The sequence below is a fragment of the Panulirus ornatus genome, chromosome 19 (genome assembly GCF_036320965.1).
Source record: "Panulirus ornatus isolate Po-2019 chromosome 19, ASM3632096v1, whole genome shotgun sequence".
Taxonomy (NCBI): Eukaryota; Metazoa; Arthropoda; class Malacostraca; order Decapoda; family Palinuridae; genus Panulirus; species Panulirus ornatus.
This window is the reverse complement of record NC_092242.1, coordinates 28,974,437-28,986,746: the sequence shown is the minus strand read 5'-3', so window position 1 is coordinate 28,986,746 and position 12,310 is coordinate 28,974,437.

The window sequence follows — 12,310 nt, the reverse complement described above, 5'->3', positions numbered from 1 at the left end:
TATATATATATATATATATATATATATATATATATATATATATATATATATATATATATATATATATATATATATATATATATATATATATATATATATATATTCTAACGAGTGATTCTGCATTTTACTGGTGGTCCATGACGGGTGTCGTGGTTACTGTGGATGACGTCTCGCCAGACAGCGAAGATAAGGTTGCCCCTGGAACTGGTGAGACCAGCTGACTGTTGTCGGCTCTCAACTCTTGTGACGGCTCCACCACTTCACTTGCTGGAACCCTCATCGCATGACCGTCACTCACCACCACAACCCAGCAAAAAAATGGATGTGTGTGGATGTAACCAAGATGTGAAGACCCTTACTGGAAAAAGAATCACTCTTGAAGTAGAACCTTCAGACACAATTGAAAATGTGAAGGAAAATAGTGAAATTGGAAAAAAATGTAGCTTAGACATTGAAGCTTATTGATACAGTGGAAAAACAATCACTCTTGAAGTAGAACCTTCAGACACAATTGAAAATGTGAAGGAAAATAGTGAAATTGGAAAAAAATGTAGCTTAGACATTGAAGCTTATTGATACAGTGGTTAAATTGATGAGAACTGCTATTGACGTTTGTGTAAATAAATTATACATTTCCTTTTTTCCATAGCCAGAGGTTGAACCATTATGTGACATTCATTTTTTTCCATTCATTTCAAGCTAGAAGTTTCAGTTTTCTAAATTGTTTCTTACATTTTTCATATGTATATATATGTATGTGTGTGTGTGTATATATGTGCGTATGTATGTGTATGTGTGTGTATGTGTATATGTATATATATATGTATATTATCCCTGGGGATAGGGGTGAAAGAATACTTCCCACGTATTCCTCGCGTGTCGTAGAAAGCGACTAGAGGGGACGGGAGCGGGGGGCCAGAAATCCTCCCCTCCTTGTATTAACTTTCTAAAATGGGAAACAGAAGAAGGAGTCACGCGGGGAGTGCTCATCCTCCTCGAAGGCTCAGAGTGGGGTGCCTAAATGTGTGTGGATGTAACCAAGATGTGAAAAAAGGAGAGATAGGTAGTATGTTTGAGGAAAGGAACCTGGATGTTTTGGCTCTGAGTGAAACGAAGCTCAAGGGTAAAGGGGAAGAGTGGTTTGGGAATGTCTGGGGAGTAAAGTCAGGGGTTAGTGAGAGGACAAGAGCAAGGGAAGGAGTAGCAATACTCCTGAAACAGGAGTTGTGGGAGTATGTGATAGAGTGTAAGAAAGTAAATTCTCGAGTAATATGGGTAAAACTGAAAGTTGATGGAGAGAGGTGGGTGATTATTGGTGCATATGCACCTGGGCATGAGAAGAAAGATCAAGAGAGGCAAGTGTTTTGGGAGCAGCTGAATGAGTGTGTTAGTGGTTTTGATGCACGAGACCGGGTTATAGTGATGGGTGATTTGAATGCAAAGGTGAGTAATGTGGCGGTTGAGGGAATAATTGGTATACATGGGGTGTTCAGTGTTGTAAATGGAAATGGTGAAGAGCTTGTAGATTTATGTGCTGAAAAAGGACTGATGATTGGGAATACCTGGTTTAAAAAGCGAGATATACATAAGTATACTTATGTAAGTAGGAGAGATGGCCAGAGAGCGTTATTGGATTACGTGTTAATTGACAGGCGTGCGAAAGAGAGACTTTTGGATGTTAATGTACTGAGAGGTGCAACTGGAGGGATGTCTGATCATTATCTTGTGGAGGCTAAGGTGAAGATCTGTATGGGTTTTCAGAAAAGAAGAGTGAATGTTGGGGTGAAGAGGGTGGTGAGAGTAAGTGAGCTTGAGAAGGAGACCTGTGTGAGGAAGTACCAGGAGAGACTGAGTACAGAATGGAAAAAGGTGAGAACAATGGAAGCAAGGGGAGTGGGGGAGGAATGGGATGTATTTAGGGAATCAGTGATGGATTGCGCAAAAGATGCTTGTGGCATGAGAAGAGTGGGAGGTGGGTTGATTAGAAAGGGTAGTGAGTGGTGGGATGAAGAAGTAAGAGTATTAGTGAAAGAGAAGAGAGAGGCATTTGGACAATTTTTGCAGGGAAAAAATGCAATTGAGTGGGAGATGTATAAAAGAAAGAGACAGGAGGTGAAGAGAAAGGTGCAAGAGGTGAAAAAAAGGGCAAATGAGAGTTGGGGTGAGAGAGTATCATTAAATTTTAGGGAGAATAAAAAGATGTTCTGGAAGGAGGTAAATAAAGTGCGTAAGACAAGGGAGCAAATGGGAACTTCAGTGAAGGGCGCAAATGGGGAGGTGATAACAAGTAGTGGTGATGTGAGAAGGAGATGGAGTGAGTATTTTGAAGGTTTGTTGAATGTGTTTGATGATAGAGTGGCAGATATAGGGTGTTTTGGTCGAGGTGGTGTGCAAAGTGAGAGGGTTAGGGAAAATGATTTGGTAAACAGAGAAGAGGTAGTGAAAGCTTTGCGGAAGATGAAAGCCGGCAAGGCAGCAGGTTTGGATGGTATTGCAGTGGAATTTATTAAAAAAGGGGGTGACTATATTGTTGACTGGTTGGTAAGGTTATTCAATGTATGTATGACTCATGGTGAAGTGCCTGAGGATTGGCGGAATGCGTGCATAGTGCCATTGTATAAAGGCAAAGGGGATAAGAGTGAGTGTTCAAATTACAGAGGTATAAGTTTGTTGAGTATTCCTGGTAAATTATATGGGAGGGTATTGATTGAGAGGGTGAAGGCATGTACAGAGCATCAGATTGGGGAAGAGCAGTGTGGTTTCAGAAGTGGTAGAGGATGTGTGGATCAGGTGTTTGCTTTGAAGAATGTATGTGAGAAATACTTAGAAAAGCAAATGGATTTGTATGTAGCATTTATGGATCTGGAGAAGGCATATGATAGAGTTGATAGAGATGCTCTGTGGAAGGTATTAAGAATATATGGTGTGGGAGGAAAGTTGTTAGAAGCAGTGAAAAGTTTTTATCGAGGATGTAAGGCATGTGTACGTGTAGGAAGAGAGGAAAGTGATTGGTTCTCAGTGAATGTAAGTTTGCGGCAGGGGTGTGTGATGTCTCCATGGTTGTTTAATTTGTTTATGGATGGGGTTGTTAGGGAGGTAAATGCAAGAGTTTTGGAAAGAGGGGCAAGGATGAAGTCTGTTGGGGATGAGAGAGCTTGGGAAGTGAGTCAGTTGTTGTTCGCTGATGATACAGCGCTGGTGGCTGATTCATGTGAGAAACTGCAGAAGCTGGTGAATGAGTTTGGTAAAGTGTGTGGAAGAAGAAAGTTAAGAGTAAATGTGAATAAGAGCAAGGTTATTAGGTACAGTAGGGTTGAGGGTCAAGTCAATTGGGAGGTGAGTTTGAATGGAGAAAAACTGGAGGAAGTGAAGTGTTTTAGATATCTGGGAGTGGATCTGGCAGCGGATGGAACCATGGAAGCGGAAGTGGATCATAGGGTGGGGGAGGGGGCGAAAATTCTGGGGGCCTTGAAGAATGTGTGGAAGTCGAGAACATTATCTCGGAAAGCAAAAATGGGTTGTTTGAAGGAATAGTGGTTCCAACAATGTTGTATGGTTGCGAGGCGTGGGCTATGGATAGAGTTGTGCACAGGAGGATGGATGTGCTGGAAATGAGATGTTTGAGGACATTGTGTGGTGTGAGGTGGTTTGATCGAGTGAGTAACGTAAGGGTAAGAGAGATGTGTGGAAATAAAAAGAGCGTGGTTGAGAGAGCAGAAGAGGGTGTTTTGAAGTGGTTTGGGCACATGGAGAGAATGAGTGAGGAAAGATTGACCAAGAGGATATATGTGTCGGAGGTGGAGGGAACGAGGAGAAGAGGGAGACCAAATTGGAGGTGGAAAGATGGAGTGAAAAAGATTTTGTGTGATCGGGGCCTGAACATGCAGGAGGGTGAAAGGAGGGCAAGGAATAGAGTGAATTGGAGCGATGTGGTTTACCGGGGTTGACGTGCTGTCAGTGGATTGAATCAAGGCATGTGAAGCGTCTGGGGTAAACCATGGAAAGCTGTGTAGGTATGTATATTTGCGTGTGTGGACGTATGTATATACATGTGTATGGGGGGGGGGGTTGGGCCATTTCTTTCGTCTGTTTCCTTGCGCTACCTCGCAGACGCGGGAGACAGCGACAAAGTATAAAAAAAAAAAAAAAATATATATATATATATATATATATATATATATATATATATATATATATATATATATATATATATATATATATATATATATATATATATATATATATATATATGAAGGTGCGCGTTCACATGCACTTTATTCGTATATATATATATATATATATATATATATATATATATATATATATATATATATATATATATATATATATATCTTTCTTTCAAACTATTCGCCATTTCCCGCATTAGCGAGGTAGCGTTAAGAACAGAGGACTGGGCCTTTGAGGGAATACCCTCACCTGGCACAATTCTCTGTTCCTTCTTTTGAAAAAAAAAAAAAAAAAAAAAAAAAAAAAAAAAAACGAGAGGGGAGGATTTCCAGCCCCCCGCTCCCTCCCCTTTTAGTCGCCTTCTACGACACGCAGGGAATACGTGGGAAGTATTCTTAATCCCCTATCCCCATATATATATATATATATATGATTTTTTTTTTTTCATACATATTAGCCATTTCCCGCGTCAGGGAGGTAGCGTCAAGATCAGGGGACTGAGCTTTAGAGAGAAAATCCTCACTTGGCCCCCTTCTTTTGGAAAAGGAAAAATGGAGGGGAGGATTTCCAACTCTCCGCTCCTTCCCATTTTAGTCGCCTTCTACGGTAGGCAGGTAATACGTGGAGAGAATACTTCCCATGCATTCCCTGCGTGTCGTAGAAGGCGACTAAAATGGGTTGGAGCGAAGGGGCTGGAAGTCCTCCCTTCCTGTATTACTTTCCAAACAGTGGAACAGAGCAAAGAAGCAACTAAAATCTTCCCTCGAAGTCTCTGTCATCTGTTCTTGACGCTACTTCGCTCATGCGAGAATTGGCAGGCATGTATGAAAAGAATATTTGGTTGAGTTATTAGATAAAAATCATACTTAACGTAGGCAAGCAGTGAGATGAGAATTATCTGAATGACTTGCCGAAAGAATATCTGTAGTTTTGAGGAAGGTAAACAGTCGGCAGTAACGATCCGTTCATAGTCGGGCTGAACACCTTTGCTATGAACGTATCTTCGCAAACAGTGTTTCCTACAAGTACAGTGTAGTCTTGACATGCCGTACAGGTCACCCTTGTTGCCATTACGTGTCTAAGCTGAGCTTTATAAGCTGCATGTGACTATCTTACCGTAATTGATATCCCAGCCAAGTGAGCGGTGAGTGTGACTCTCGTCCAGCTTGGCTTCACAGGTCACGTCTGATAGCGATCATTTTCTACCAGCGTGGCACAGGCGAACATGTGACCTCTGCCCTTGCTCTTGCACAATGGCACGTAGCTGTACGTGTACAGCATCAATGACACACTAACTGGTGAGAATAACGTAGGCAAACATCCGGGGCACGCGACCCTGCAGGACCCCGCCTCAAGTGACGCCTTCTGCAAGGTACATTCTTCAACACGGGGTTCCCTGCTACAGTCTCCTGGCCACCAGTTACCATACCGCACCTTTGAGCCGACAACTGGTGATCGAGTCTCACTGGAAAATAATATTACTCTATTTCATTAGCAAGGAAATGCAATGAAATAAGCAAAGTCCGAAATGGGATAAGTTGGTAAATCAAATATTCATTTTACTCTCTCTCTCTCTCTCTCTCTCTCTCTCTCTCTCTCTCTCTCTCTCTCTCTCTCTCTCTCTCTCTCTCTCTCTCTCTCTCTCTCTCTCCCTGACTCTGCTTACCTAATGGCGAGGCTTCATCATCGTCAGTTGACGTTATAGGGTTCAATCTTATCAAAGAACTTCTTGCTCGAGAGGAATCTATTCTGTCTTCAGTGCAGTCCTGAAGCAGAAAGAGCCCCTGGGGCATGGAGTCTTGAGGTTACATATATATATATATATATATATATATATATATATATATATATATATATATATATATATATTTTTTTTTTTTTTTTTCATTCATACTATTCGCCATTTCCAGCGTTAGCAAGGTAGCGTTAAGAACAGAGGACTTGGACCTCTGAGGGAATATCCTCACCTGGCCCCCTTCTCTGTTCCTTCTTTTGGAAAATTAAAAAAAACTGAGAGGGGAGGATTTCAAAACCCCCGCTCCCTTCCCTTTTAGTCGCCTTCTACGACACGCAGGGAATACGTGGGAAGTATTCTTTCTCCCCTATCCCCAGGGAATACTTTTTTTTCGTTTTTTTTCTTTTTTTTTTTGCTTTGTCGCTGTCTCCCGCATTGGCGAGGTAGCGCAAGGAAACAGACGAAAGAAATGGCTCAACCCACCCCCATACACATGTATATACATACGTCCACACGCAAATATACATACCTACACAGCTTTCCATGGTTTACCCCAGACGCTTCACATGCCCTGATTCAATCCACTGACAGCACGTCAATCCCGGTATACCACATCGATCCAATTCACTCTATTCCTTGCCCTCCTTTCACCCTCCTGCATGTTCAGGCCCCGATCACTCAAAATCTTTTTCACTCCATCTTTCCACCTCCACTTTGGTCTCCCACTTCTCCTCGTTCCCTCCACCTCCGACACATATATCCTCTTGGTCAATCTTTCCTCACTCATTCTCTCCATGTGCCCAAACCATTTCAAAACACCCTCTTCTGCTCTCTCAACCACGCTCTTTTTATTTCCATACATCTCTCTTACCCTTACGTTACTTACTCGATCAAACTACCTCACACCGCACATTGTCCTCAAACATCTCATTTCCAGCACATCCATCCTCCTGCGCACAACTCTATCCATAGCCCACGCCTCGCAACCATACAACATTATTGGAACCACTATCCCTTCAAACATACCCATTTTTGCTTTCCGAGATAATGTTCTCGACTTCCACACATTCTTCAAGGCTCCCAGAATTTTCGCCCCCTCCCCTCCACTTCCGCCTCCATGGTTCCATCCGCTGCCTGATCCACTCCCAGATATCTAAAACACTCCACTTCCTCCAATTTTTCTCCATTCAAACTTACCTCCCAATTGACTTGACCCTCAACCCTACTGTACCTAATAACCTTGCTCTTATTCACATTTACTCTTAACTTTCTTCTTTCACACACTTTACCAAACTCAGTCACCAGCTTCTGCAGTTTCTCAGATGAATCAGCCACCAGCGCTGTATCATCAGCGAACAACAACTGACTCACTTCCCAAGCTCTCTCATCCCCAACAGACTTCATACTTGCCCCTCTTTCCAAAACTCTTGCATTCACCTCCCTAACAACCCCATCCATAAACAAATTAAACAACCATGGAGACATCACACACCCCTGCCGCAAACCTACATTCACTGAGAACCAATCACTTTCCTCTCTTCCTACACGTACACATGCCTTACATCCTCGATAAAAACTTTTCACTGCTTCTAACAAATTGCCTCCCACACCATATATTCTTAATACCTTCCACAGAGCATCTCTATCAACTCTATCATATGCCTTCTCCAGATCCATAAATGCTACATACAAATCCATTTGCTTTTCTAAGTATTTCTCACATACATTCTTCAAAGCAAACACCTGACCCACACATCCTCTACCACTTCTGAAACGACACTGCTCTTCCCCAATCTGATGCTCTGTGCATGCCTTCACCCTCTCAATCAATACCCTCCCATATAATTTACCAGGAATACTCAACAAACTTATACCTCTGTAATTTGAGCACTCACTCTTATCCCCTTTGCCTTTGTACAATGGCACTATGCACGCATTCCGCCAGTCCTCAGGCACCTCACCATGAATCATACATACATTAGATAACCTTACCAACCAGTCAATAATACAGTCACCCCCTTTTTTAATAAATTCCACTGCAATACCATCCAAACCTGCTGCCTTGCCGGTTTTCATCTTCCGCAAAGCTTTTACTACCTCTTCTCTGTTTACCAAATCATTTTCCCTAACCCTCTCACTTTGCACACCACCTCGACCAAAACACCCTATATCTGCCACTCTGTCATTAAACACATTCAACAAACCTTCAAAATACTCACTGCATCTCCTTCTCACATCACCACTACTTGTTATCACCTCCCCATTTGCGCCCTTCACTGAAGTTCCCATTTGCTCCCTTGTCTTACGCACTTTATTTACCTCCTTCCAGAACATCTTTTTATTCTCCCTAAAATTTAATGATACTCTCTCACCCCAACTCTCATTTGCCCTCTTTTTCACCTCTTGCACCTTTCTCTTGACCTTCTGTCTCTTTCTTTTATACATATTTTATACATACATATATATATATATATATATATATATATATATATATATATATATATATATATATATATATATATATATATAAAGGCCCAGTCCTCTGTTCTTAACGCTACCTCGACAACGCGGGAAATGGCAAATAGTTTAAAAGAAAAGAAAGATATATATATATATATATATATATATATATATATATATATATATATATATATATATATATATATATATATATATATGCATATATATATATATATATATATATATATATATATATATATATATATATATATATATATATATATATATATATATATATATATATATATATATATATATATATATATATGTATTCTTTTTCTTTCAAACTATTCGCCATTTCCCGCGTTAGCGAGGTAGCGTTAAGAACAGAGGACTGGGCCTTTGAGGGAATATCCTCACCTGGTTTAGATATGTAGATGATGTTCTTTGTGTTTGGCCAACAAATGAAAATTTATAAATATGTCTCCCCTTACTTAACAATTTAGTACCTTCCATCAAATTTACTGTAGAAAATGAAAATAATGTTATGTTACCATTTTTAGATTACATGATCCATAGACAAGGAAACAAGTTTAAGTTTAGCATATACAGAAAACCCACCAATGTTCATACATCCATTATTACTCATATCAACATGATAGAGTTAAATCATTATCATTTCCATCTATGTTCCTAAGGGCATTACGTATTTGCAGTCCAGAGTTTATTGATGATGAGTTTGAGAAGATGTATTCTATTGGATCTAAGTTAAAGTACCCTAGATCTTTCATTGATAAATCCCTTAAGTTAGCAAAGAAATCATTTTATAGAGTTGAACCCATACCTCCCATTGACACCAAGAATCTTTTAGTTCTCCCTTTTAATAATAAGTTTACTTTGCTTCCCATGTCGCTTAAATCCTTTAATGTAAATGTTGCCTTTAGCAACAATAATACTATAAAGAATATCTTAATCAGGAATTCACCAGAAAATTCTCTTGGTTGTATCTATAAAGTTCCTTGTGGAAACTGTGATAAATTTTATGTTGGTCAGACTGGTAAGGATCTTTCTGTTAGACTTAAGCAACATAAATATAGTATAAGAACGTGTCAAGAATCAAATGCCTTGTTTTATCATGTCAAAAACTATGATCATTGTATTGAGTGGAGTAACGCCATCTCAGTTGTTAACTCTAACTCTCTTACCAAGAGAAATATCATTGAATCTTCTATTATCAAATACACAAAGAATTATAATCTTAATATTAGTGATGGTCTGTACAAATTAGATAACTTTATTGTTGATAAGATTTGTAAAATGATAAGTTTATGAACGCTCGTTGTATGTTTTGGACAATCACATGTTTACCAAATGGCGTCCTAGCTTCGTCTCTTCGATGTATATCAACTGGCTGTTATATTTCTCTCTTGTGTCTCCCCTGATAATGTGATTATTACACGAAAGTGCACTTGGGAACTTTTCGCGTTTCATTTTCCCCGTGGACTCATAGGAATATATATATATATATATATATATATATATATATATATATATATATATATATATATATATATATATATATATATATATATATATATATATATATATATATATACGAATAAAGTGTATAGAAACGCGCATCTTCATAGAACATACAAACCTCCAACAGCCAGGATCGAACCCGGGAGCCCTGTGTGCGAGGCAGGAATGCTAACTGCCCATAGCCTAACGGTTAGCATTCCTGCCTCACCCACAGAGGTCCCGGATTCGATCCTGGCTGTTGGAGGTTTGTGTGTGATATATATATATATATATATATATATATATATATATATATATATATATATATACATAATTTATTCATTCTATTTAATCGCTGTCTCCCGCGTCTGTGAGGTAGCGCAAGGAAACAGACGAAAGAATGGCCTAACCCACCCACATACACATGTATATACATAAACGCCCACACATTCACATATACATACCTATACATTTCAACGTATACATACATATACATACACAGACTTATTCATATATACACATGAGCACACTCATACTTGCCTCCCCCATCCGTTCTCGTCGCCACCCCGCCACAACTATTCTTTCAAACATACCAATTTTTGCTCTTCAAGATAACGTTCTTCCCTCCCACACATTCATCCGCTGCTATAATCCATTCCCAGATATTCACTTCCTCCAGTTTTTCTCCATTCAAACTTACCTCTCAATTAACTTATCTCTCAACCCTACTGAACCAAATAACCTTGCTCTTATTCGCATTTACTCTCAGCTTTCTTCTTTCACACACTTTACCAAACTCAGTCACCAACTTCTACAGTTTCTCACTCGAATCAGCCACCAGCGCTTTATCATCAGCAAACAACAACTGACTCACTTCCCAAGCCTTCTCATCCAGAACAGACTGCATACTTGCCCCTCTCCCCAAAACTCTTGCATTCACCTCTCTAACAACCCAAATCCATAAAGAAATTAAACAACCATGGAGACATCACACACCCCTGCCGCAAACCTACATATACTGGGAGCCAATCACTTTCCTCTCTTCCTACACGTACGCATGCCTTACATCCTTTATAAAAACATTTCACTGCTTCAGGCAACTTGCCTCCCACACCATATACTCTTAATAATCTTCCACAGAGCATCTCTATCAGCTATATCATATGCCTTCTCCAGATCCATGAATGTTACATGCAAATCCATTTGCTTTTCTAAGTATTTCTCGCATACATTCTTCAAAGCATACACCTGATCCACAAATTCTCTGCCATTTCTGAAACCACACTGCTCTTCACCAATCTGATGCTCTGTACATGCCTTTACCCTCTCAATCAATACCCTCATATGTAATTTCCCAGAACCACTCAACAAACTTATAACTCTGTAATTTGAACTCACCTTTATCCCCTTTGCCTTTGTACAATGGCACTATGCACGCATTCCGCCAATCCTGAGGCACTTCACTATGAACCATACATACATTGAATATCCTTATCAGCCAGTCAACAATACAATCACCACCTTTTTTAATAAATTCCACTGCAATACCATCCAATCCTGCCGCCTTGCAGGCTTTCATTTTCCGCAAAGCTCTCACTACCTCTCTGTTTACCAAATCATTCTCCCTTACCCTCTCACCTCGCACACCACCCAAACCAAAACACACTATATCTGCCAGTCTATCATCAAAAACATTCAACAAACCTTCAAAATACTCACTCCATCTCCTCACATGACCACTATTTATGATTACCTCTCCAATAGCCCCAAATACCTCACATTTCTCCCTCAGTTCCCTTACCTCATTGGCTCTTACCTTTTTCCATTCTGCACTCAATCTCTCCTGGTACTTCCTCACACAAGTCTATTTTCCAAGCTCACTTACTCTCGCCAATCTCTTCACCCTAACATTCTTCTTTTCTGAAAACCTCTACAAATCTTCACCTTCGCCTCCGCAAGATAATAATCAGACATCCCTCCAGTTGCCTCCCTGGGACCTGAGACCCCGATAGACCCCGTTGCTCACCAAAGTGAGACGAAGGGTATTCGAGTACTTAGCATTTCGAATAGTTGTTTCCTATTATACAGTCTCTTAGCCTAGCGGTTAGCATGCCTGCCTCTTGCACAAGGGGTCCCAGGTTCGATCCTGGCTGATGGAGCTTTGTATGTTCTATGAAGGTGCGCGTTCATATACATTTTATTCGCATTCATATAACTCCGCGTTGTACAGTCAGGTTCGGTAAAACGCTATCAGCTGGCTATGTGTTCTGTTCCGAAACAACCGATAGACCCCGTTGCTCACCATAGTGAGATGAAGGGTATTCGAGTACTTAGTATTTCGAATAGTTGTTTCCTATTATACGGTCCCATAGCCTAGCGGTTAGCGTGTCTGCCTCTTGCACAAGG